A 26472-nucleotide genomic window follows, 5' to 3' on the forward strand; every position below is an offset into this window, starting at 1 on the left:
TATGCGTTATTGCTATGTACTTGGCTCCAAGCATTGCTGGGCATTACTCATAAGGTATCTGGCATGGATGAAGAAGACTTTGTTGTTCTCCTTAGTATAGGTACTAATTTTCAATTGATTCTTGCTTTTGAAGGTTTTGATTTTGTTTCCTGAGTTCTTTGTTCATCCTCCCTAGTTCTCCTCTAGATGATTAGGTATTAAGTTTGTTCTTACAGGCTATTCTTCCGATTTGTTTATTCTTCCAATTATTATTTCGTGAATTTGGAATTGTATGCATGTCTTATGGGGACCAATACATCAACGCATATTTTGAGGTAGGCATAGAAATTATCCAGAAATACAGCAGTATACAAGATGTGGTTATCAAGGTGAGGAGGATGCTTCAATTTCATCAGGTCATCAGTTAGCTGGAAAAAAATTTCCTTAGAGTAGTTTCTAAACACAAAAGAGTTTTGTAGTAAATCAGGTTTCACCCTCATAGTGTTAATTGAATGGTAGTCTGACTTGACCAGCGATATGGTAACTTTATGTGTTGAGCATAGGGGACAGGGAGCGAAACTGGTGAGAACTAGGTTCAGTATTTTTGAACCACTACAACTATTTGGTTTAAACAGCTGTCATTAGGGAAGTCTAGGATTTTTTTTTTGCATAATTCGTTGTGATGATGTAAGATCTGAAGTAGTTAACTTCATTTGATCAGCAACCTGTGGGTATCGGATCCGACCTTCATCTGAGCCAGCAGCTTTCCAAGCTTGAGATCTGAGCTCCAAGCTCCTCCCCTTACCCATAATACCCTGCCATCTCCTTCCAACCCCCAGATCTCGTTTGCTGCGGCTTCTACAAGCATGAGTTACGAGCTCCCGGTTAAGAGTTAGTGAGTAGTTGTTAAAATAATTTCTTTTTTGTGAGTAGTGTGTGTGTGTGTCAGATTGTTCATTTATCGACCTTCCCTTTTCCATCTTATCTTAGTTTTTTTTAATACTTCTATCCCCACCCTTAGTCTTGTGTGTGTGAGTGCGTGTGGTAAGTATCTAGGATGGCCGAAGGCCCTAAGGCCATTTTCTCTAAATGCTCTGAGTGTGGCCATAAGCTCTCCCCAGCCGATGGCCACACTCAGTGTGTTATTTGCCTCGGGGTTGCACACCTCTCATCAGGCTGCCATATTTGTGCAGCTTTTAACTCCAGGGCCCTGAGGGATAGGAGGAACAAGCTTATCCTGGTGGGTCTTATACCCTCGGACTCAGCTTCTTCCTCCTCTCCCTCAGTGGCTCCAGCCGCGGCTGTGGCTGTTCAGCCTGCTACCTTGTCTCCCCTGGCTGGGACTCAAACTCCCGTTGTTTGCCAGGGAGAGAAAGAAACAAGGAAAATGGAAAGGAGAGAGAGGGAGAAAGAGAAGCAGAGAGAAAGAGAGAGGGATAGAGATAGACAGAAGCACAGGAGCCACAAGCGGCGGGCTGAGTCAGCCCCTTCGGCCCCGCTGGCTAAACTCCTTTCTTCCCCTCAGAAGATTCCCCGGTCCTCCCCCTCTTGGCTCCACTCTCCACGCTTCTCGCCAGAGCCAGAAGAGGAGTCCCAGCCATCTTCGAGGTTGTCGCAGCAGCCCTCCAGGCCAGCTTCGGCGGCCTCATCTAGGTCTACCCGAAGCCTCTCCGATGCCGACATGGACCGGTTGATGCATCGCTTTCTACAGACCCAGATGCAGATGGGAGTGCTCCTGCCTCCAGGGGGGGGAGTTCAGCCACTTTTTTCGCCCCCATAGCCACAAACCAAGAAAGAAATGTTTATGTAAGCTTTAAGTGAACACAAGTCAGCTTTTTGTCAGTAAGACTTCTTCAGAATACAATAAACCCACTGAATCAGTTCCAGTGGTGCAGCGGTAGCATTGTCGCCTAATAGCTACAGGTTCTGTGGTTTGAGTCTCTGCTGAAGTGCCTTCTGTGCAGAGTCTGCATTCCTCCCTGCATTCATGTGGGTTTTCTATGGGTACTGGGTTTTCTTCCACATTAAAAAGACATGTGTCTAGAGTGTTTCTTCCTGAGCCTCCACTGAAATATTGGCTTAGTTTCAAGTCGTAGTTTCCCAGTAGACAAATGCTAAATAAATAAAAAATATATATGTGCACTAATCAGCTGATAGTCTTAATTTAATTTAATTGTGACATAATTTAATTTAATTGTGACAAAATGCAAACACCTGAAGTGAAGTTTAAAAAACACACCACAAAAACATTTTTTCTCTGCCATACAAAGACTGAATAAAATATAAAAAAATCTGTATACATTGCCATACTGCCAGCCCAGCTGTCTGGAATTTTATAAATTATTATATGTCATTTGTGAATATTAGTATGATTTATACAAAAGTCAGACAGAAGGAGACACTGCCAGCACAGCTATCTGGAATTTTGTAAATACGTAGTTATATGTCATTTGTGAAAACCAGCATGATGCAATTCCTTGTGTTACTACTATATTAGATCTGTATGTTATGTGTGTATCAAACTGCTGGTAAAAAAGTATGTATTGAACAGGGTTTGGACAGTACTGAGCGTCAAAGATGTATCCACAGTGTACCGTAATGGAACATAGAAGATTAACTTGCAAAATTTAAGAATAGTTGAGGCTAAGTTACTTTATAGCTAGGCCATAAACAAAAGATGTTATCTCTCAGTGTCAGTGCAGTAGTAGACACAATGTCTAGAACTAGAAGTTTTTTGTATTGTCTTAACATGTGGAGGAATGTAAATTATTTTACGACTTCCACCATTTTCCAAAAGATCTAAGACGGCCCTTGTTTATTTGTTTTCATCAGGGAGATGTTAAATACTAGTAGTTTCTAACAATGGGGGCATAGCCTAGGAACTGCAGTCAGGTGACAAAAAGTGATGTCATGCTTCAAGTATCCCAGCAGTAATATTTGATATTAATTTTAAGAACTCTCTGAGAGACAGAGCACATTTTGTATCTTGTCTTTGACCTAGAAACATCCACTCACCACTTCTACCTGCTTGTTGTTCTGTAAGTAAATTTTTAGGGCATAGTAACTCTCTTAGATTCAGATAGGAATATAGTAAAGTATAGATTAGATGTTTTCTATTTATCTGAGACTGTCCTGCAATGTTGTTTTAAATATTTCCTATAATTTTCAACTCTGATGTAACTGATTACTTACTGGGTATTTTCTTGTTCTTATTATTTATTATTAAATATATTTAAACCTATCTTTGTGGCTGATATTTGTGAGAGATAGTTAAGCTCTGAGAGTACTTGCATATTTATTTGGTGACACTGTACAGGCCACTCCTAATAGCCTTGTCTCTTAGTCAAACTACCATTTGGATTAATACTAACATTACACAGTAAGATTGGACATCCTTTATTAAGGGCCTTAAAGTAGCTGATAAGGAGCTGGCTGGTGGTAGTGAAAACTACCTTATAGTCTGGGCAGAAGGGGGCATAGCTAGTAAACCTGTGCCAGCCTTTCCCGGGTGTGTGTGTGTGTGTGTGTGTGTGTGTGTGTGTGTGTGTGTGTGTGTGTGTATAAATCAAACCTCAAAGTATGTGTGTGTCAGCTATTTGGCCAGGGACACAAACAACTGGTTGGACAGAGAGTGTGCTGAAGTTCTTAGTTTCGCCACTCAGCTGAGATCTCAACTCTATAGCTGTGCCAGTGGGGAGTCATGTTGGGGATCTGGAGAAAAAAGGAGATACCAGGCCCAGAGTGACTGTGATCTCTGTGTTCTCTTAAGAGAAAATGCACTTTACTGTGTGTGTACTTGTCATCCTTCCAGTTTGTATGTTCCCCACTGTTGCCAGTGGTGAGGACTGAGGCTCCTTGATTACTTGGCCAGTGCAGGGGTGTCACATACATATAATAAACTGTAATAAAGACTAAGTAAATATAGTCAATAAAACTTTATAAAACCACAGTATAAAACACAGTAAAAACTGAAGAAACATAACTTATTTAGGTTCTAAGTAATATATATTTACATATGTACATTAATATCCAACATAGTGGAACTATTACTTAGAACTTAAATAAGTTTTTTTTTTATTTCATTTTTTTCATTTTTATGGTGTTTTATACTGTGTTTTTGTAAAGTTTTACTGGGTATATTTGCTTAGTCTTTATTACATTGTCTTATATCTGGCTTTCTGAAAAATACTGCTTCAGGAAAAGAACAATTGTACAATTATAAAATTTAACCTGAGATGAAACAGTTGCAATGGCCATGCTTTAGTAGATGGGCTTTCAGCTGAGTTCTTGGTTTGGAGTAGCTAGTAAGAATACTGTGGTGTAATAATAATTTTAGATATGATCATGACTTCCTACTAAAACAACAGAAAAGAGAAAAAGATGCTGACCCATGGTGAAATCTCATAAAAAGAACAATATTGAAGTTCATATTCTTTATCCATCTAGACTAAAACATTTGCTGCCTTATGAGACAATTGTAGTTAATACACTAGATGAGTCTTATGTCTTTTGTGAAAAACTATAATAAAGTCTCTAACTATGAAAAATGGACTGCACTTCTGTAAAGAGGCACATTAAGAAAGACCGTTGAAAAAAGTATTGTACCAAAGAAATCAAAGGGCAAGTAATGTTCAGGAAACTGAAGTAAAATGTGTTAGGGAAATATACATACAAAGTACATACCTAGGTTTTATATCTGTTTCCTTATTAGGCGAAAAAGTCTAACCTGAAAACTGAAAGGAACATTGCTTCAAATACAATTTTCTGTATTATTTTAATAAATGGTCTCACTGTTTTAAACAAAAACTAAGCCAGTTGTTTTTAATGTGAATGTTTTATTTCAAAGAGCATTTAATCGATCAAGAGTATACTACAGTCCCAGTTATTTAAGTTTAGAGATGCATTTAAGATGGCTGTTTGCATATTTTAATTTGCAGATTGCCAATGTGGCTTCATTTTCCAAAAATATAATTTAAAAATATTAAAATAATAGTTTTAATCAGTTTAATGCTGTTGTGGTCAAAGTAACCTCAGGTACACTTTCCTTTCATATTTCACCAAAAAATTTGTGTTTTAGATAGTTGTTGAAGCTTGTGAGACAGACTGCATAAAGAATCTCTTTTCACCTCTGTGGAATGGTTGGCTTATCCTTTCCAGTTGTGGAATGGCTGTGAATTCAAAAGTATGGATGAGAACTTAAAGGCATGGAACATTAAGGTAATGAAGATTTACACTTTTTTTTAGCTTTTTCTTTTTCTAATTTTTGTATAACTCTATATGCAAAGTAAAGTGAGGGTTAGATTATCAAGGTAAGTGGTAGATGTACAATTGAAAGTGTACCTTTGTAATATTAGGAAAAATAGTTTCATTCAATGCAAATGTTATATTTCATTAAAAGATAAAAACTATAAAGAGATTAGTTTTAGTAAAATAAACAAATAACACTTCTGCTTAATGTTCTAGTGAAGTCTGCTGCTTACAAGAATTAATATTTAATATGTTGCATATATTTTCTTCTGTTAAGTCATATGGTTTGATATGTGGGTTGAAGGCAGAGTTTACTTGCTTTTCCTGAAAATGAAATGCATGCTGATTTGTATGTAACTATACAAAAGTTATGTATAATATGCTAAGAAAAAAGAAGAAAAATAAATCATTTAGAATAACATATTAAAAAAAATTGAATTCAAAACAAAAATAAAGATGTATTCATAGTTTCTGTAATAATTGAGACTACTGGAGATAGTCTAAGATTCTTTTTGTTTAACATGTTTTAGACATCAGCTAGAAACATATAAACAATGCAACTGTTCCATTTAGTTTGGTGAAATACTTTTATTTAATACAGCTGCCATATTGTTGTTTGCTGATGAAATAATCTGTTTATACTATTTTATGTGGAGTATAGTGGATGGGGCATCCTTTATTTTTCTCAAGCTATAAGATATATGAGCTGAAAGTAGTGCACGCATACATTTGCTGAGTATGCTATGCACTTGTGATATATTTTTCCTCTTTTGATATTAAACAGAATCATGTAAGGAGTTATAACATTGGTGAGAGAATTATACAGTAAAGTAAAGAATGGATGTTACAGAGAAATTCAGTAATAAGTTCCTTGAATGATAAATTTATGTTATGAATATAAAGGAACGATGAGTTAAATTCTTGTATTAGCTTCATGATATAAATCATGAAGAAATCAACTTGTTGAGTGAGAGCTTGACAAAGTAAATCTTCTTGATCACAGATTTATATAAGAAATCACTGTTAGTGCTGTTTTAAGTGTACACCAGCAGATATTCCTTTATTGTAGGAGATTTCTCCCTTCTTCATCCTAGTGTGATAGTGGTGGTGGTAAATCTAAGTTGGGGATATGAGGGACTTAGGAGAATAGGGGGCAAGACCCCCAATAAAAATTTCACAATTAATTTTTTTTAGGGTTGCTTTTCTCAAGTAGCTGTGCTCAGTAAATTGGTTCTTCAGAAATTTTAATTTGGAGACTCATATTGGAAACATTGATTGCACCTTCTCTTTTGAAGACACAGTGTTAAAATAATATAGTATACATCTGCATAGCTGTATTTGGAAATGGAAACAATGTTTATTTGCCTACTCTGACATACATTTGTAAATGTCAAATATGCTATATTAGATACTTAGAAATGGCAACAAGTGGCCTTAGTAAAGGGCTATTTTGTAAGCAGTTAATTGTTCTTATTTAACAATCAATATAGTTTAACATGACATCTGAAATATACTATGAGAGATAAATGTAATAGCAGTAGTGTTTAAAAAAAAAAATATATATATATATATATATATATATATATATACTATTATAAGATTTACCCCGGGATTCATGAAGCTCGGCGCAAGGCCGGCGTAAGGTCTGCGCCGGCGGTGCAGTGAATAGCCGGCGCAGTAGCGCCATATGCATATTAATGAGAGTGCACCGCAACCACAGACACGTGCGTAGTGTACGTGAGCGAGCCCAGGTAGGATGCGTCTGGAGGCGTGTCTAAGCCGGCATGAGGTGAGCAACCTAATGTGCTGACAGCCACTGTCCGCCCATAATAGTAATGGCAGCAGCCAGGTCCCGTGCAGAATGAAACGCACGTAGAGTATGCAGCATAGTACCCGTCCCAAATAAATGGAGAAGCAAATACAAGCCACGAAGGCTTAAGTGTACCCATCCAAGGAGCAAAGGATACGCATAAGACCGCGTTTGTCCCGCAATGCACCGTCAGTGGTTACACTCAGAGAAGGTGTACAGCAGCATGTCAGCGCGCCGCACCGACATAGGAGCAGCGACTAAGGTCACCACCTATTCCACTCTGGGTGGGGCAGTCTCTCTATGGGCAGTTGTGTCCCGAAAAAACGTATTAAAATGGCAAATGTGCTAAGATTGTAGGACATAATGATATCCCGTATGTAATGTAATGGTAGCATGAATTGGTTATTTCTGTAACTGAAATACCTAAATGTCACAAGAAACAGAATAAGCAAGCAAACTGCCACAACAATAAGCTTTTATTTAGGCAAACAAGTGAAGTCCTATGCTATATAGTGACCGTGTGTATGTGTCGGCCTGTAAAGTCAGATGTGAGTCCCGTAAATATCCCAGCTTGGAAACTGGAAAAGGTGGCAACCCCAGTAGTGACATGGGCATGGTCACCAGGGTTACCAGCTGTCCCAATGTGCCATGGACAGTCCCTGATTGGACAGTTGTGTCCCTGCAACAATCGGAGAAATGGAAAATGACCTCAGATCCCCTGCCAAAAATATTCCCGCAATATACATGTAATAGTAGTATAAAACATAATACATTTGTATATGAAACACATACATGGCAGAAGAAAATGAATAAGGAACCTAAATGCTTACAAAATAAGCTTATAGTATGGCAAACAAGTGAAGTTCTGTCAACTGCACTTGCCGTGGGTATGTGTAGTCCTGCAAATTCCGAAGTTTCCACATAACATGCCCCACTATGAGCATTGGAAAAGGTGCCAACCATAATGGTCACAAGCAGTAGTGAGAGTACATAGACGGGTAGCTGTGTTGACATAACAACAGTAAGGAATCAAGATACCTTAAACACAGGCAAACATGTGCATAGCAACATATCCCACACCCAGCAACGTCTCTGTCGCATACACTGGATGGCGTATGTTGAAGTGTAATATCCAGAAGCAGAACCCATGCATTCAGATGTAATACACAATAGCCTCATTGTACATGTCAGTCCCACCCATGTACACCTGTGCACCCTAACCCGCTAGCATCCGTGTGCAGCTATACATCCACACACAATGTGCATACCTGAAATGTGGTAAGATGTTTGTGTTAGGCAATGCCACGTGGGCAAATACGTACCCCACATGTCACCAACCCACCTCAGGTACAGATATGTAAATGGCTGCATGTGAATGTGTCTGCAGAATGTGTACATCCTGCATGTGGTATGTACCCGTCGAAACCATATAGGTTTGCATACGACACGGTGCACATAACTGTACACATGTGGACAAGTCGGGTTGTTGAACCACCGCATCGATGATTAGCTATGCAGTGAAGTCGATCACATATAGCGGAACACGTGCCCACCAAACAGGACTTCCTAACAGGGTGCTACAGGCAAAGAAGGGCAAGGTGGGACATCACATGTGGAGAGTAGCGTTGCCAGACGGCCAAATACACACGGTCAAGGTAAAGGACGGAACAACATGCATATGGCCGGATGGATGTTGTTCGACAAATATATATAGAAACACATATGAAGTGCCAGTTTAGACTCGAAATACTAGATAATGCATTGAATTGTACCGTACAATATGGCAGTAGAACTAAGCCTGCATGTAATTGGTGAAGCTAAGCTGTAGTGTGATGGAATTCTGATCCTGGCAGTAACCAGTACAGCAGGCTTATGTCTGTCAGCATTAATTATCTGCTGGGTTACAGAACAATAAATGTATGTACATGCATAACATCACCCCTTCCCCTGAGGAGGATGGCCTTGTGAGCTCTATCGAAGATAACAGCACAACTCCTTACCAGAGAGACAAAGCAACGTATTAAGAAATTAACCGACTACAGTATCGGAACAGTCTAGGGTCCTTGAAACAGCTACAATCACAGAAGGACACTGTAATTGACAAGGTGCCTTGCAAGGCTGTGTTATTCTCATGGGAAAACATTTAATAAGCATTACCTGAGCACTGTTGTAGGAATACAACATTGTGGACTCTAGCGATGTAAATGCCTTGTGACTGACCACATCATTAATGTGTGCAAAAGATGATAGTATACCCAATGTTCATACAGCTGTAACATGTATAGAGTAAAACAAATGTCTAAACATTTACTGCATAGTTCTTTGCCTCCTGCTGCACAGTAGTAAAACGTTATTAATCTCAGCTTCCTGTGTTATTGACTGTCAGTTTGAAAATACGAATGAGTGTTACAGTTTGATTTAAACAACTTAATTGACAGATGTGTACGGTCTAGCATGGGAATAGGTCAAGCCAACCATCACAATGTCCATGTGTACCACATACAAACAGCCAGTAACACGCAGTAGTAGTGCATGAAGGCATACACGATTGTGGGAATAGTACAGGACATATGGCACGTGCCAAGTGCAGATGCATGACACAAACCCCAGGATGGGTGTCCCTGCAAAGAGGAACATGTGCCAACCGCACCTCCCACAGATGTACCGGCAATAAAAACACATGGCAAACACACAGAAACACTACTGTCCAACACACGACTGCAACGGAGCCTGGTCAAACACCAACATGAAGCATGCACAAACAGGGACTTGTGTAATGTTTGCCTTAACACCCCCATAGGCCAAAGAAGAATAGAATGGACATATGCATGTAATGTTGTGAAGGATGTGTGGTAGTCCTCGGTATCACAGTGTTAGGGACACAGATACACTGTCATCAACTGTGACGTATGTGCACTGTACACAGCATACCTGCATGTAATACAGAGGACAATCATGTGCCACAGAAATATACACTGGAGAAAGAGTATAGGGGATAGACAATTGTAAATGTGACAAACTATGAATATAGGTTCATACGTCCATAGGTACAGGGTAGGCCATCGTCCCAGGTTCAGCCATAACACTACACCATAGTTAGGATGACTTTGCCAACCTTCTGTGCTTCAGATAAAATACCCATGATAGTGCTGTACCTCCGTCAAGCAGGGATAATTATGTAATCCCTGGCCTATACCTGCAATTCTCCATCCAATGGACAACACACCCACGAACAAGGCTAGGAAGGATCTCTGTCTCACATGTACTGTGATGTAGATCCACAGCATTATGAGTGTCTGGGTGATATATGTGTCACTCCAGCACATCCCATTAATGACTGTGACAAGGTAAATGTCACCTGCCCTAGTGGTTCAGAGGGATGCAGATACAGTAGGTGAAGCATACACATGACATATGGGTTGACATGGCCTTGTATGTCAGGCACAGGTCAACACTAAACAGCAGGTATGTGACGTGATGTGGCAGGGGTCCTACAAGTGGGGCAGCATTACACAAAATGATGTCATCCTGCATCTGTACAACAATTAACCTATGAGGGCTTCCCAGCTGCTGTAGGTGTATGGTCAGATACAGTCTGAATGGGGCAATGTAGTAAATCATAGGTGTAACACGTAATGGGTACAAGGAGACAATGACCTAGCCTGATGTAGATGTGAATCCCTGCACAAACAGGTGGGCAATGTAGAAGTCCCACACAACCACGATAGCAACGTGTGTGTGTTGAATGAATGGTGACTGGCAAACTCTGTCCCCTGATCCCTGGTAATCACCCCTGTGCTGAGTGGACAGCCACCTGTATGCTGGACAGGGGTGACCTAGTAGTTCTCCACAGGTATGATGTTGCATTACTTAGCATTTAGCTGTGGGACATGTCCCTGACAGCAGATATGCATATCTGGGAGGCCCCTTCGAAGGATATCTGTGTCGGATGTCCGTCCCACTATGGCACCTGTTTTGCAGTCATCTACAAACAATGTTGCCCACAAAACCCCTGTGTGTGCCTGTACCGTGGAAATGTAGATGTATGACAGGAGTGGACCCACGGAAGGGCCCCATGGGACACCACTTGCGACAGGCAGTAGGTCTGACACGCTGCCAGCAACTATGACCGTGTGGGTTGTGTCGCATAGACAGTTGCCAACACATTCTGTGATGTACGTGTTCACATCCCAGCCAATGGGTTTATCAACGATACTTGAGGGGGGTAATGTGATGAAGGCCTTTGCCAGGTCAGGGTAGGCTGTATGGACTGCAACACCCCCATCAATGGCCTCGGTGACTGTCCCGAAAATTTCACCCATGCTTTAAAGGCATGAACCGCCCCTGAACAAGACAAACCATGTTGGATGCAAAGTATGTATGTCCCCTATGCAGTCATATACGAGCCGCAGTATGATCCCTCCCCATGTCTTTGCAGATAGGTCTCCTCATGGTAATGGGACAGTAATAACCAGGCTCAGTGGAGGCATTGGCCCTGTGACGTGGGACTACAGTTGCCATGCGACACAACCTGGGTACCTTACCTGAGGTGAGGCTACAAAGAAATAGCTGTCCTAACTGTGGGTCTAATACGTCAATGAGATAGTGGAGTACACAGTGGGGTCACCAGCTGGTCCCATGGATGCTATGTCCACTACCCTGGAGAGAGCATGTCCCACCTGTGTGTCACAGAACATTTGGTGACCACAAACCGCTGGTACAGACATCTCCTCATGTGTGGGGGAGGGTGTGGAGATGTCCTTACTGGACTTGTCAGCCTGTTTGTTGGCAATGTGTGTATGTTGAGTAAACTCCACCTCTTTGTGAACCCAGTCAGAGCATATGTGGGAGTGACCTCCCAGGTGTTGAGCATAGCAACTGAAGGTGGTATGATTGTCAGCCAGGTCCATGTAGGTATATCTGTGGAATGTGCCCTGGACCATGGCACGACAGTGTGTAACTCTACACATATGATGACCAAGGGTGTCATACCTCACAAGGTGTCTGCTCCACCTTGTAGTAGCCACCTCCTCGTGTTGTACATCCTGTGTATGGCTGGGGTACACCACACTGGATGCTTGGCATTGGTACAATGAACTACAGTTGGGTAAGTGAATGCCTGGTTCGTGCAGTCCTGTAGGTACTGGTAGATGGCAAATGTGATTGATGCAGTGGCTGCAGTACTGTCGACCACTGGCTCAGGGTCCTTAAAGGAGACCACAGTAGTGTGCAGAATTGTGTAGTCTGCCTCTGAGCAAGCAATGTGTATGGTAACTGGCAACACTCACAGCAACGGATGCCAATAGCAGAAGCCAATGTCCAAATAACATAGATTAACTTCTGCATGATAATATGTCTTATCATACATGTATTGACACGTGTGTGCTAATTACAATTGCAAATGGCCGGTAAGACTGGCCTAAAGTTCCCGTGATGTACACAGTCTGGAGGTGTTGTTCCGATAATAAAGTGGCAATACCTCCCAATCGTGATCCCTGGGTATGAAAGTGGTTGCTAACCTGCAACATTGGATGTACACCATTGGGTTCTGGTGTCGGAAGACATGGTTCCTGTAGCACTACACAGTATGGGTAGTCAAGCAGACATCCACGATTGCTGAACACACAGCATCAGTGAAACCCACTGCTCACAAGGACACAGTCCGACAAGCTCTACACTTTACATATGCACAGTGGTGTCCATTGTAGGACCCAAAAATTGTGGAAAGAACAGAATGATGTCTTATTTCAATGCGTACCTGAACTCATTGTCGTCACAGGTACACATATGCACCGCAAGCGTGTTTAATGTTGCTGATAGCTGTCCATGTAATGCAGCACAGATGCACAGAAATACCCAGGGTACCGGGTCCATAGAACTGCGTCCACATCACAGTCCCGCACACATGAAGGATGTGTAATGGGTACTGTCGATTGTTGCAGTCAAGGGATTCTGGGTATGTAGACTCTGGGCTCGGTGTTGTTTCGCAGGCAATCCTTTGTCCCGCCCGTGGGAGGGATGTGCGTAGCACCTGCCTTACTCTCCGCTAATAATGCAAACCATCCACCGGAGAATGCTAAATGCAGGTGTGAAATGTGTACAGTCCTATACTAGTGTCCAGTAGGCAATTCTCATGGATGGACAACCGTATGGCCAAGATGGCACCCACAACTGCAAACCCGGTAAATTACACAGCCGCGGTAAGGCATAACACAGGAAATACACATAGGGACTACAGTTGACATTCCACATACAAAGCCGGACCGTCGTGCCAACACCGGCGTACACAGCACTCAATCTGCCAGCAACAGAATGAGGAGCACCCGCTACCATACAGCGGAACAGATGTGCGACCTGTGGAACACATACTAATGGCACACACACAACGTCAAGTAGGATATGTAAACTATGGCATTCCCACCTATGAAGACAACATGGTTAAATGAAAACATAGGTAATCAACATGTTCCGGTGGTGTTATATTGGAAATACGGTGACGGATATGTCCCATTGGGATGTCTGAGGTTTATATGAAGCAGTTGCTAACCAGCATCTTTGGATGTATGTCATTTGTTCACAGTACTAAATCACCTGGTTATGTAGCACCATGTAGACTGGGTAGTGAAACAGACATCCGCGATTGGGGAACATACACCAGCAGTGAAAAGCACTGGGCAGGTGGACACAGTCCAGCAACATCTAACTTGACATATGCACATCGGTGTCCATTGTAGGACCCAAAAATTCCATTCATGGAATGCTTGCTAGCTTCCTGCATTACTCACGTGACCTCATTGTCGTCACCACGTCACAGGTACACATATGCACCGCAAGCGTGTTCAATGTTGATGATAGCTGTCCATGAAATGCAGCACACATGCACAGAAATACCCAGGGTGCGGGTCCATAGAACTGCGTCCACATCACAGTCCCGCACATGAAGGATGTGTAATGGGTACTGTCGACTGTTGCAGTCAAGGGAGTCTGGGTATGTAGAATCTGGCCTCGGTGTTGTTTCGCAGGCAATCCTTTGTCCCGCCCGTGGGAGGGATGTGCGTAGCACCTGCCTTACTCTCCGCTAATAATGCAAACCATCTACCGGAGACTGCAAAATGCAGGTGTGAAATGTGTACAGCCGTATACCAGTGTCCAGTAGGCAATTCACATGGATGGACAAGCGTATGACTAAGATGGCACCCATAACTGCAAACCCGGTGGAATTACACTGCCGTAGTAAGGCATTACACAAGTAATACACATAGGGACTACACTTGACATTCCCCATACAACAAACACAGACAACCAGCCGATGAAGTCCAAAGCAAAGACGAGGTACTGTAGACACCGTCAGTGACCACTCAGAGCACACCAGGAATTAAATGCAGTCACCATAGTTTATTGAAGCTCTTTTCGCCTGCTTCATAAGCAGACTTATTCAGAATACATACAATGCAGTCCAACCTACTACATGTAAAACCCTTAATTGGTCAGTAAATTAGATGTGCTAGGTATTAATTACATGCCTTAAAGGCAAACAAGCAAACAAACTTTACTTGGGTTACAGATTCCACACAGTGAGGACATCAGACATTGCTTGAAAGGTACATTCTTCATAGAGAAATAGAAATATATGTATATATATGAAAGATGAACCAACATAATGTTTTCCAAATGTCTGACTGTGTAAGCTACATATATATGTTCTACGGACTGTGCCAATATATTAAAAGAACTGCAGACACCTAGTAATATAAATGAACCATAATATACACAGATAAACCGTATGATTATGACTAATGTAAAATAGACCAACGAAATGTAAAGATTCACAATGTGGTAATGTAAATATTCATTTAGAAGGTTACTTAAATAAATCAATTCAGACATCCATGTCAAAATACTAACAGAAGGCCAGCGAGGTGCCTGCCCTCACATGTACTGGGATGTTGTTCCACAGCATAGTGAGTGTCTGGGTGATGAATCTGTCCCACCAACACGTTCTATTAATGACAGTGTCAAGGTGTACGTCACCTGCCCTTGTGGTTCTGAGGGATCTAACTTCTTTAGGTGAAGCATACTCATCAGATCTGGGTTCGACATGGCCTTGTATGCCAGGCACAGGTCACCTCTGGGCAAGTGGTATGCAACTGTATACATCTGGAATTCTTTCAGTTGGTCAGTATAACACATATTCCTGAGACCCTGCATCTGTTTGTCGATGAACTGTTGGTGCCTTTCCAGCTGCTGCAGGTGTCGGGTCACATACATTCTGAATGGGGCATTGTACCCAATCATAGGTCTAATGAGTGATGAGTACAAGGGGACAATGACCTCCCCTGATCTAGATGTGAATCCCTTCATGATGATGTGGGCAATGTGGAAGGTCTACCTAACTACGTTAGCAACGTGTGTGTCTAACGAACGGTTAACAACAACCGGGTCCCCAGATCCATGGTAACTCCCTCTGTGCTCAGTGGATTGCCACCTATATGGTAGCTAGGGGTAACCTTGTTCTTCCCGAAGGGTATGACTATGCATTTCCTGGCATTTAGCTGTAGGCCATGTCTCTGGCACCACTTATCCACATCTGTGAGGCACTCCTGAAGGATATCTGTGTCAGATGTGTGTCTGACTATGGCACCCAGTTTGCAGTCATCTGCAAACATTGTCACCCATAAACCCCTGTGTTTGCTTGTACTTTGGAAACGTAGATGCTGAAAAATAGTGGACCCAGGACTGAGCCCCATGGGACACCGCTTGTGACTGGCTGTGAGTATGACATGGCGCCAGCAACTATGACCATGTGTGTTCTGTGACTTAGCCAGTTTGCAACCCATATGGCGATGTATGGATATACGTTCAAGATGACGGGTTTATCACTGATACCCGAGGGGGTATTGTGTCGAAGGCCTTTGCCAGGTTGAGGTAGGCTGTATGGACTGCTTTACCCTCATCAATGGCCTTGGTGACTGATCCTACAAAGTCAAACACGTGTAAAAGGCATGATCTGACTTTGACCAAGCTAAACTGGGATGTATCCAAAGTATGCGAGTCCCCTATGTCTTTATCTATGAGTTCCCTTATGATCCCTCTCCATGGCTTTGCAGATAAGGCTTGTCAAGCTAATGGGATGGTAATAACCAGGGTCAGTGGAGGCACCATCTATGTGAAGTGTGACTACAGTCGCCTTGTGCTACTACTCGGGTACGTATCCTGAGGTGAGGCTAAGATTAAACAGCTGTCCTAAGTCTGGGTTTAATTCCCCATAGAGTTCATGGAGTACACAGCTGGGACACCATCTGGTCCCATGGATGCTGTGTTGACTGCCTTGGAGACTGCATTTCCCACCTGTGCATTACAGATGTTCCAGGATCTACAAGTCTCAGGTATAGATAACTCTCCATGTGGGGGGGGGAATGTTAGCACTGAACATGTCAGCCAGTATGCTGGCAATGTGTGTAGGTTCAGTCATCTTCACATCATTGTGAACCCGGTTTGAGCATATCTGGGAGTGTCCTCCCAGGTGTCCAACATAGCTAAAGAAGGACTTATGAATGTCTGTTGAGTCCTTGTTAATTTCTCTGTTGAATTTCCCCTGGATGATTTCATGACAGCTTGTAGTTCTTCACATATAATGAGCAAGGGTGTGTTACCTTACAAGTATTCCGCTTTAACTTGTCGTATCTACCTCCTGTCGTTGTAGAGCTAGTTCATGGCTGGGGTCCACCAGACTGCATGCTTGTGTGTGGTACAAAGAGTCTCAGTTTTATATGGGATTGCCTGATCCATGCAGTCCTGTAGGTGCTGGTGGAAGGCATATGTATGTGATTCAGCGGTTTGAGTGATGTTCACCACTGGCTCAGGGTCCTTAAAGGAGACCACAGTAGTGTTCAGAAGTGTGAAATCGGCTTTTGAGAAAGGCATATGTATGGTAACCGGCACCACTGTACACATGGAACATCATGGCAATACACCACGGCTGGATGTGGGTAATGCTAGACATACCCATGGCAGACGTGGCGCGTTCCCGAGTCCGATGCCCGAGGGACCACACACATAGCCGGCCTTAGGCATAGGCCAAGTAGGCAGCCGTCTAGGGCGTTGCTCTACTCGGGGCACCTTTCCAGACTTTGTTTGGTGTAGGTAGACCAGGAGGGGGGTAGCGGGTGATGTTGCGGTGGCAACTTCTGCCTAGGGCACCACTTAACCTAAGGCCACTCTTCCCGTGGGTAATACAGCAGTACCCACACCCAGACGTGGGTCATTGCTAGTATGGCATATCATCTATGGCAAGAAACCATATATTCCCAGACATAATGGCACAGCATAATGCCTGTCCGCCGCCCAAACGCAGACATACATCACCCGCGGCGGTGCGGACGTACTGCGCGAGATGTCCGTTACCAATGTCGACATTGTCTCGCTTTGTGAAACAAACTCCACATAGCGATTCAATACTAAACAGCGACAGAGAACCCAATGTCCCCGTGGCTGAGCTGTTCAACCTGTTCCGCCATGTTAAATGTGTGTAGCACAGCGGAACCGGCCCAAACCAAGCAACGGACATGTCTGTGGCTCAGTGAAAGCCGTCACGCAATGGTAAACCCATGTAATATTGCGACACAGGTCATACATACCGAGGGTTAGTAATGGAAATAGGTCCGTTCGACCAGACCGTGTGCAATTAGTATAACAAGATCTACGACGGGTACACCGGCCAATCGGCGCACATGGTTAGGAATAATGGGGGGGGGTGACATAGTACCATAGACACGGACAAAACGTGCCCATGTGACTCATCTAACATTCGTACACGGTCAGGGCAGTTCCGTACACTGGGCGGACAAGACCAAACCCAAAGCACCACAGCAACACCCTGACAATCGAAGGCCTGTATGCGTAGGGGATATAAGCACCTGTCATCTGAACATCCCTGCGGTCACGACATATGCATCCTGGGCCATGAGCGAGGGGGAATAAGGAATGTTTAACATGCAGTACCGCACCTTTCCCAGCAGGAGAATGGATGCCTGTGATGTGCGTGAGTGCGGGGGGGGGGATATGTAAATGTACTTAAGTACCATGGGTATGCATATTAATGACACCGAACAGCTAACGTGTAGTGGTCACAGTAACTGGCAAACGTGAATGCAGTCACGTTTGAATTACGACTATGGAACATATAGATGTGAACGGTACGTACGCGTCCATGCTGCAAAGACTGTCACTTGTATAAAGTTGTAAGTGCGTTCTGCACACGTCCGTCAACCGGATCAGACATATGTTACCGAATAGTCACAACTAACACAAAACACGTAACCACACAGACCCAGTAAGCATGTATAAACAGAATAGGGATATGCATGCGCCTGCGCGTAACCCACAATTAGGAAATGCGAGTGTGCGTGTGCGTGTGTGATCCACTGGAAGCAGGGAAGGTTAAGTATGTGTCCTCCACTCATTTACATTCATAATTGTAAAATATATGCTTAAATAGTACTTACTGATTCCATGCTTTGGAATCGTAATGCTACAATTATACACATTGATATAAAATATCCTGATCAACACACTACATTCTAAGGTTTACTCACAACAATTATCAACCATGTTTCAAGATACTGATTGTATTGACCAATATTGTATTTATATTAACACATTGTTGTCGTATTATTGTTTCCATGAAGTAATGTATGCAACACTGATTTGTATATGTCACGTTATAATCAAGACTTGTAGCACTGTCCACTTAACTATGAGCAGGTTTATTGATTATTTGACTTTAAACTGACTCTGAAGGAAGTGTATAAGGGACAACTATGTAATGCATTTCGTGCTCCGACGATGCCCCATGTTAGTAGGTGAAAGAGCTCAGTATCGTTTGACTGTGGAGTCTATCGTTTTTGTCATTGTCTGTTTTGGCTGATATATGTTCAAGAATGTCGTTTATGAAGATGGGCAGGACGCAAGGTTTGCTGTATTTCTGCTTACTGGCACGTGGATATAGATAGGCCAAGTAATACATAATATGGGTACTCAAGCAGACATCCACGATTGGGGAACATACAGCGGCAGTCAAAACCACTGGCCAGATGGTGACAGTCCAACACGTTCTACACTTTACATATGCACATCGGTGTCCATTGTAGGACTCCAAAAATAGTTGCGTTTACACCTTCGACTCATTGAGATCGGCCAGACAGAGTGTCAGCCGTGACTACGGCACAGCTAGACATGCACCACCAGCGTGTTTAAGGTTGATGATACCTGTCCATGAAATGCAGGACATATGAACAGAAATCCCCAGATTGTCGTGTCCATAGAAGTGCGTCCACATCCCAGTCCCGCACACATGAAGGATGTGTAATGCGTACCATGGGGGTTTGCAGCCATGGGATCCTGGGTATGCAAAATGGGGCTCGGTGTTGTTGGCAGATAATCCGTTGTCCCGCCCCGTGGGAGGGCTGTGGGTATAGCACGTGCCTTACTCCCCACTAAGGATGCAAAGCATCCACTGGGTAATGCTAAAAGCAGGTGTAAAATGTGTTCAGCCCTACATCAGTGTCCAGTAGGCAATTCCATGGATGGACAAGTGTACGACCAAGATGGCACCTATAACTGGACACCTGGTGGAATTACACAGCTGCGGTAAGGCATAACACAGGAAATACATTAGGGACTACAGTAGACACTCCCCATACAAAGTCAGACCGGCGAATACCGCGCATACAGCACTCGATCTGCCAGCAACAACATGAGGATCACTCGCTTCCATACTGCGGAACAAATGGACGACCTGTGGAACACATACTAATGGCATACTAACAACCTCAACTACGAAGGTCATACAATGTTTCAACACTAGCGTTCCTGCATATAACGAACATGCTTCAATGAATAAATAGGGTATGCATGTTCTGTCTGTTTTATATTGACAATACAGTGGCGTATATGTCCTACTGGGCCTTCTGAGGATTACTTAAAGCACTTGCCAACCTGCAGCATTACATCAATACCATTTGGGTTAATCGTAGTAGAACATGGGTTTCGTAGCACAACATAATATGTGTAGTCAAACAGACATCCGCGAGTGGGGAACATACAGCAGCGGTCACAACCACTGGCCAGATGGACACAGCCCAACATTTTCTACATTTTACATATGCACATTTGTGTCCATTGTAGGACCCCAAAATTTTTCCTTTTGCAACGCCAACTGGGTGCAAGCGGAAGACCAAGATGAACTACAGCCGTGACTACGGCACAGCTACATATATGCACCGCCAGCGTGTTCAAGGTTGATGACAACTGTCCATGAAATGTGGGACATATGCACAGAAATCCACAGATTGTCGAGTCCACAGATGTGCGTCCACATCCCATTCCAGCACACATGGAGGATTTGCTATGGGTACTGTCGAGGGTTGCAGCCATGGGATCGTGGGTATGCAGAAATGGGTGTTGGAGATGATTGGCAGATGATCCATTGTCCCGCCCCGTGGGAGGGATGTGGGTACAGAACATGCCTTACCACCCACCAATACTGACAATCATCCACCGGAGAATGCTACATGCAGCTGTGAAATGGGTACAGCCCTACACCAGTGTCCAGTAGGCATTTCCCAAGGATGGACAAACGACGGACAAGATGGCACCCATAATAGCAAGCCTGGTGCAATCACACAGCCGTAGTAAGGCATAACACAGGAAATACAGATGGAAACAACAGTAGACACACCCCGTAGACATCCATCCTGCCGTGCAAATCCCGGCGTACACAGCAGCCAAGGTGCTAGCAAGTATGTGGGGATCACCCGCTTCCACTCGGCGGAACATACGGGCGACCTGTGGAACACATATTAATGGCACACCAACAACGTCAACTAGGAAGGTCATACTATGGTTAAAATATGGCGTTCCCACACATAAATAACATACTGTCATGAATAAATAGGTTCTACGTGTACCGGCTGTGTTATAATGACAATACAGTGGCGGATAGTTCACAATGGTACCTCTGAGGATTACGTAAAGCAGTTGCCAACCTGCAGTACTACAGTAACACCATATGGGTAAATTGTGGAAGGACACGGGTTCCGTAGCACTACATAATATGGGTAGGCAGACAGACATCCGGGACTGGGGAACATACGGCGGCAGTCAAACCCACTGGCCGAATGGACACAGTCCAACATGTTCTACACTTTACATATGCACATCGGTGTCCATTGCAGGACCCAAAAATTTCTCCTTAAGTAAGTGTGGGCAGCATAGTGTGAACCAGAAGAGGTGACAGCCGTGACTACGCCACAGGTAGATATATGCACCACAAGCGTCTTCAAGGGTGATGACAACCGTCCATGAAATGCAGGACATATGAATAGGACTCCCCAGGCTGCTGCATTCATACACGTGCGTTCACATCCCATTTCCGCACACATGAAGGGTGTGCAAGGGGTACTGTCGAGGGTTGCAGACATGGGATCGTGGGTATGCAAAAATGGGTGTCGGTGTGGATTGGCAGATGATTCGTCCCGCCCCGTGTGCGGGACGTGGCCATGGCATATGCGTAACTCCGCAATAATAATGCCGATCATCCACCAGAAATGGAGAATGCAGCTGTGAAATGTTTACAGCCCTATACTAGTGTCCAGTAGGCAGTTCCCATGGATGGACAAACGTACGGCCAAGATGGCACCCATAGCTGCAAACCTGGGGGAATCCCACAGCTGTTGCAAGGCATAACCCAGGAAATACAGATAGGGACTACAGTAGACACTCCCCATACAAAGCCAGACCGCTGGGCAGATACCGGCGTACACAGCACTCAATCTGCCAGCACATCAATGGGGATCACACACTTCCATACAGTAGAACAGATGGGTGACCTGTGTAAACATACCAATGGCACAATCTCAACGTCTGCTGGGAATGACATACGATGGTCAAACTATGGCGTTCCCACCAATGAAAGACATCCTTCGGTGAATTAATAGGATTGATGTCAATAGACCATGGCAAACACCCAATGAACAGGAAAGACTTGCTGGCACCCTATGGCCACAAACCATGTCACACATAGGTAGATGGAACAGTCAACTTAAACATTTCATCCACGACACGTCGCATATGGTATCCAAAGGTACTTCATAGACATGTATGCGCTATCACCCGTAGGCCCCGTGAGACTTACACATAACATGGAAGTATCCAAGCTTTAAATGTCCACCCTTACACTTCCATTTGTCACTTTCTATGCGAACAATGAACATGTAGCCACAGCATAGAAAGCACAGACGCACTGCTAACGAAACACACACGTCAACATCACAGAAAGCATACTATGAACACACGTATTACATGATATTGTACTATGAAACACAAACAAACCAGCAACCTGCGGCAAGAATAGTCCCCGTAGTTCGACACAACACAAGTCTTCGTAACATTTAAACAGTTTATTAAAACATGCAACGTTTTCGTTGTTTCCACAACGTCTGCAGAAAAAAGCAAAGTCTAAGAATGTTCACAATCAACAATGTGAGTCTTAACAAGAGTTTAAGTATCACATTGTTGATTGTGAACAGTTTAAGAATTTGCTTTTTCAGAAGAAGTTGTGAAAGCAACGGAAACACACACACACACGGAAGGGACGGGAGATGAACCTACACCTATCTACATGAACTCACTACAGTATGAAGCATTTACAGAATGCGCTACCGAGTTTACTGAACAGAGCGCTGTCAGAGGCATACTTGTAGGCTGGTGACATCACCCGCAAGACAATAGTTGGCAATAGCCAAGGTATGTGTTGCGGAGCGTCTAAAAGCATGTTCATTCGCAGAAGCAGCTGGAAACACACACACACACACACACACACACACACACACACACGGAAGGGACGGGAGACGAACCTACGCCTATCTACATGAACTTACTACAGTATGAAGCATTTACAGAACGCGCTACCGAGTTCACTGAAGAGAGCGATGTCAGAGGCATACTCGTAGGCTGGTGACGTCACCCGCAAAACAATAGTTGGCAATAGCCAAGGTATGTGTTGCGGAGCGTCTTAAAGCATGTTCATTCGCAGAGGCAGCTGGAAACACACACACACACGGAAGGGACGGGAGACGAACTTACGCCTATCTACATGAACTCACTACAGTATGAAGCATTTACAGAACGCGCTACCGAGTTTACTGAACAGAGCGCTGTCAGAGGCATACTTGTAGGCTGGTGACATCACCCGCAAGACAATAGTTGGCAATAGCCAAGGTATGTGTTGCGGAGCGTCTAAAAGCATGTTCATTCACAGAGGCAGCTGGAAACACACACACACACACACACACACACACACACACACACACACACACGGAAGGGACGGGAGACGAACCTACGCCTATCTACATGAACTTACTACAGTATGAAGCATTTACAGAACGCCACCGAGTTTACTGAGCGCTGTCAGAGGCATACTTGTAGGCTGGTGACATCACCCGCAAGACAATAGTTGGCAATAGCCAAGATTTGTGTTGCGGAGCGTCTAAAAGCATGTTCATTCGCAGAGGCAGCTGGAAACACACACACACACGGAAGGGACGGGAGACGAACCTACGGCTATCTACATGAACTTACTACAGTATGAAGCATTTACAGAACGCGCTACCGAGTTTACTGAAGTGAGCGCTGTCAGAGGCATACTTGTAGGCTGGTGACATCACCCGCAAGACAATAGTTGGCAATAGCCAACATTTGTGTTGCGGAGCGTCTAAAAGCATGTTCATTCGCAGAGGCAGCTGGAAACACACACACGGAAGGGACGGGAGACGAACCTACGGCTATCTACATGAACTTACTACAGTATGAAGCATTTACAGAACGCTACCGAGTTTACTGAAGTGAGCTCTGTCAGAGGCATACTTGTAGGCTGGTGACATCACCCGCAAGACAATAGTTGGCAATAGCCATGATTTGTGTTGCGGAGCACCTAAAAGCATGTTAATTCGCAAAGGCAGCTGGAAACACACACACACAGAGACACACACACACACACACACACACACACACACACACACACGGAAGGGACGGGAGATGAACCTACGCCTATCTAGACGAACACACTACAGTATGAAGCATTTACAGAACGCGCTACCGAGTTTACTGAGCAGAGCGTTGTCAGGAGGCATACCCCTACGTGGGTGGTATCATTTGCAGAAGCAATGCGCCCGATCGGGAGCTAGGTCAGAGTGCGCAGTCACGCAGCCTGTTACCATCCCAAGGTCGCCGTACAGTAACACGTTAGTGCTGCAGTCGGGAATACCAAGTAACTACTGATCAGTACATCACTGCCTACTGGGCATGCTCAGACACTTAGACTCGGCACAGAGCAGACATGCATACACATGGTGCGACGGCATGGGTGGCGGAATGTGGACCGTCGTGTGTCCAGCTACACAACAGAAACCTGGCCATGCCACAGGCGTGGCCGTTGCGAAGGGATACAGGCATGCACCTGGGGTATAACTGCAGTCTGCAGCGGTGCACTGTGCTGTGTGTCTATCTACACAGCTGCCTACTGGGCATGCTCAGACACTTAGACTCGGCACAGAGCAGACATGCATACACATGGTGCGACGGCATGGGTGGCGGAATGTGGACCGTCGTGTGTGTCCAGCCACACAACAGAAACCTGGCCATGCCACAGACATGGCCGTTGCAGCGCGGAATATCTAGGTGCAATTAACCATGTGTAGGACTGGCCTACAGTTTGTTGCATGCTACAGACAACCCTCCCAAACACAGGCTACCTGCACAGATGTCCTGAGGACACTGGTGAGTGGGCATGCTCTCACAACAGCACCGTCTTGGGTGACATGAACCACCCATACATAGACTAGGAACATTAGCCATGGCACAACACACTACGCCACCGGTCACAGGTGTTCTCACACCTGGCCACTGTTAAACAGCCATGCACCATACATACTAGGGGGGGATGTCTGACAGTTCTGCCCATCACACATGGTGAGGATATGCCCCACACAGGATGTACAGCCCTCAATGGTGATGCCAGACTGTATAGTGGATCCACTGGTCATCCACATCCTGTAACCAACACCGGCATGGGGGACCTAAGTGATGACCTCTCCACAACAAATCACACACATCATACGACCGGTGTGGTACCCTACAAGTCCTCCATGCCAGTGTTGAACCCAGGCCAGACCGGCAACCGCCTAACGAATGCATTCTCTGAGCACCCACATGCATGTCTGCAACAGGCAAACATGATAACATCAGGACCTTGTCCACCACAGGTAGGCACATGGTGTGGTGGACCCCAGCCACTGACTAGCTGTACAACAACAGTTGGAGCTAATACATGACAGAGCAATGTCAATACCAGGGAAACCATCTCCCATTCATACCGGCGTCACCATACGGCCACACATACAATCATCCACGGCCGCTTGTGGGAGTGGTACTGCAGAGGGCACATGAGACAACCATAGGGCCTTCCTTAACTGTGGTAAGGACATGGTTGGGGGCACACAGACTTGGCTGGAAATGGTCCGGAATGGTACAACGGTCACTGCACCCACAGACATTGTCTGCAAACCAGCGGACATGTTCCATGCATGCATCCCCCCCCCCCAAGAGGGGACATATCCATCCCACCAGAGTGTAGCCTCCCAAACAGCTCATATGGCCTGGAGTGATCCCATATCTCTATGGCGGTTGACACAGCACCAATGGGCACCGATGGTGTCCCTGGCTGTGTGTACCCATCCTCATTGAGGGCCTCGGCCCACACATGCGGCCACTGTGTCATGTTAGCCTTACTATGGGCTATGTCCCCAATGGATGGCATATGGCGTCTGTGGTCCCACTATGCCAGGGTAGTGCTCTTATTGACTGTAGACAGCCACACCCTATCCGCTTGACAAGCCTTGTCTGCAAAGCTGTGGGGAGGTCCATACAGGTGCCCATGGATACAGACAGCGGTGTACAGCCAATACCGGAACATACCCACAACAACATAGTCAAGGGCGGATCCTGCCTCCCGAACCTGCTCGTCCTGTCTGGAGTGGCCACCAAGGCCATTGATGGGGATACGTGGGTTTGCACACAGTACCATGACCTGGTGGGAGCGTTCAGAGCACACTACACATGGGACTCATGGAAAGGCTCGCCAGCATACATGTGGGGACATATGTCACCCAATGCTTTTCAGAAAGGTTGGAGGTCACACCACACAGGGTTGGTGTTCCTGGTGCCTTGTCACACTCATATCTGGTCTCCAGTGGAGGCCCACAGGGCTCAGTCCTGGGCCCCCTGCCATATGGCATTCGACCTTCCAATGTACATGCAATCATAGGGGGATTGTGGCAGACAAGGTATGCAGATGACTACGCACCGGCCACCATACCCAA

The 26472-nt window shown here is 44.7% G+C and overlaps 1 protein-coding gene across 11 annotated transcripts in view; it reads left to right on the plus strand.

Moving 5' to 3' along the window:
• The window catches only part of MGAT4C (MGAT4 family member C), a 3121932-nt gene that overhangs the window by 228733 nt on the left and 2866727 nt on the right, over nt 1-26472 (plus strand). For 8 of the 11 annotated variants that reach the window (XM_044088415.1, XM_044088414.1, XM_044088413.1 and 5 more), the window contains exon 2: nt 5057-5196. The exons of the other annotated variants lie outside the window; for them this stretch is intronic. The gene's annotated coding sequence lies outside the window, so the exon portion shown is untranslated. The remainder of the gene's footprint in view (nt 1-5056; nt 5197-26472) is intronic. 11 annotated transcript variants of the gene reach the window in all.

The sequence above is a fragment of the Protopterus annectens genome, chromosome 11.part0 (genome assembly GCF_019279795.1).
Source record: "Protopterus annectens isolate FY-2018-M chromosome 11.part0, PAN1.0, whole genome shotgun sequence".
Lineage (NCBI taxonomy): Eukaryota > Metazoa > Chordata > Ceratodontiformes > Protopteridae > Protopterus > Protopterus annectens.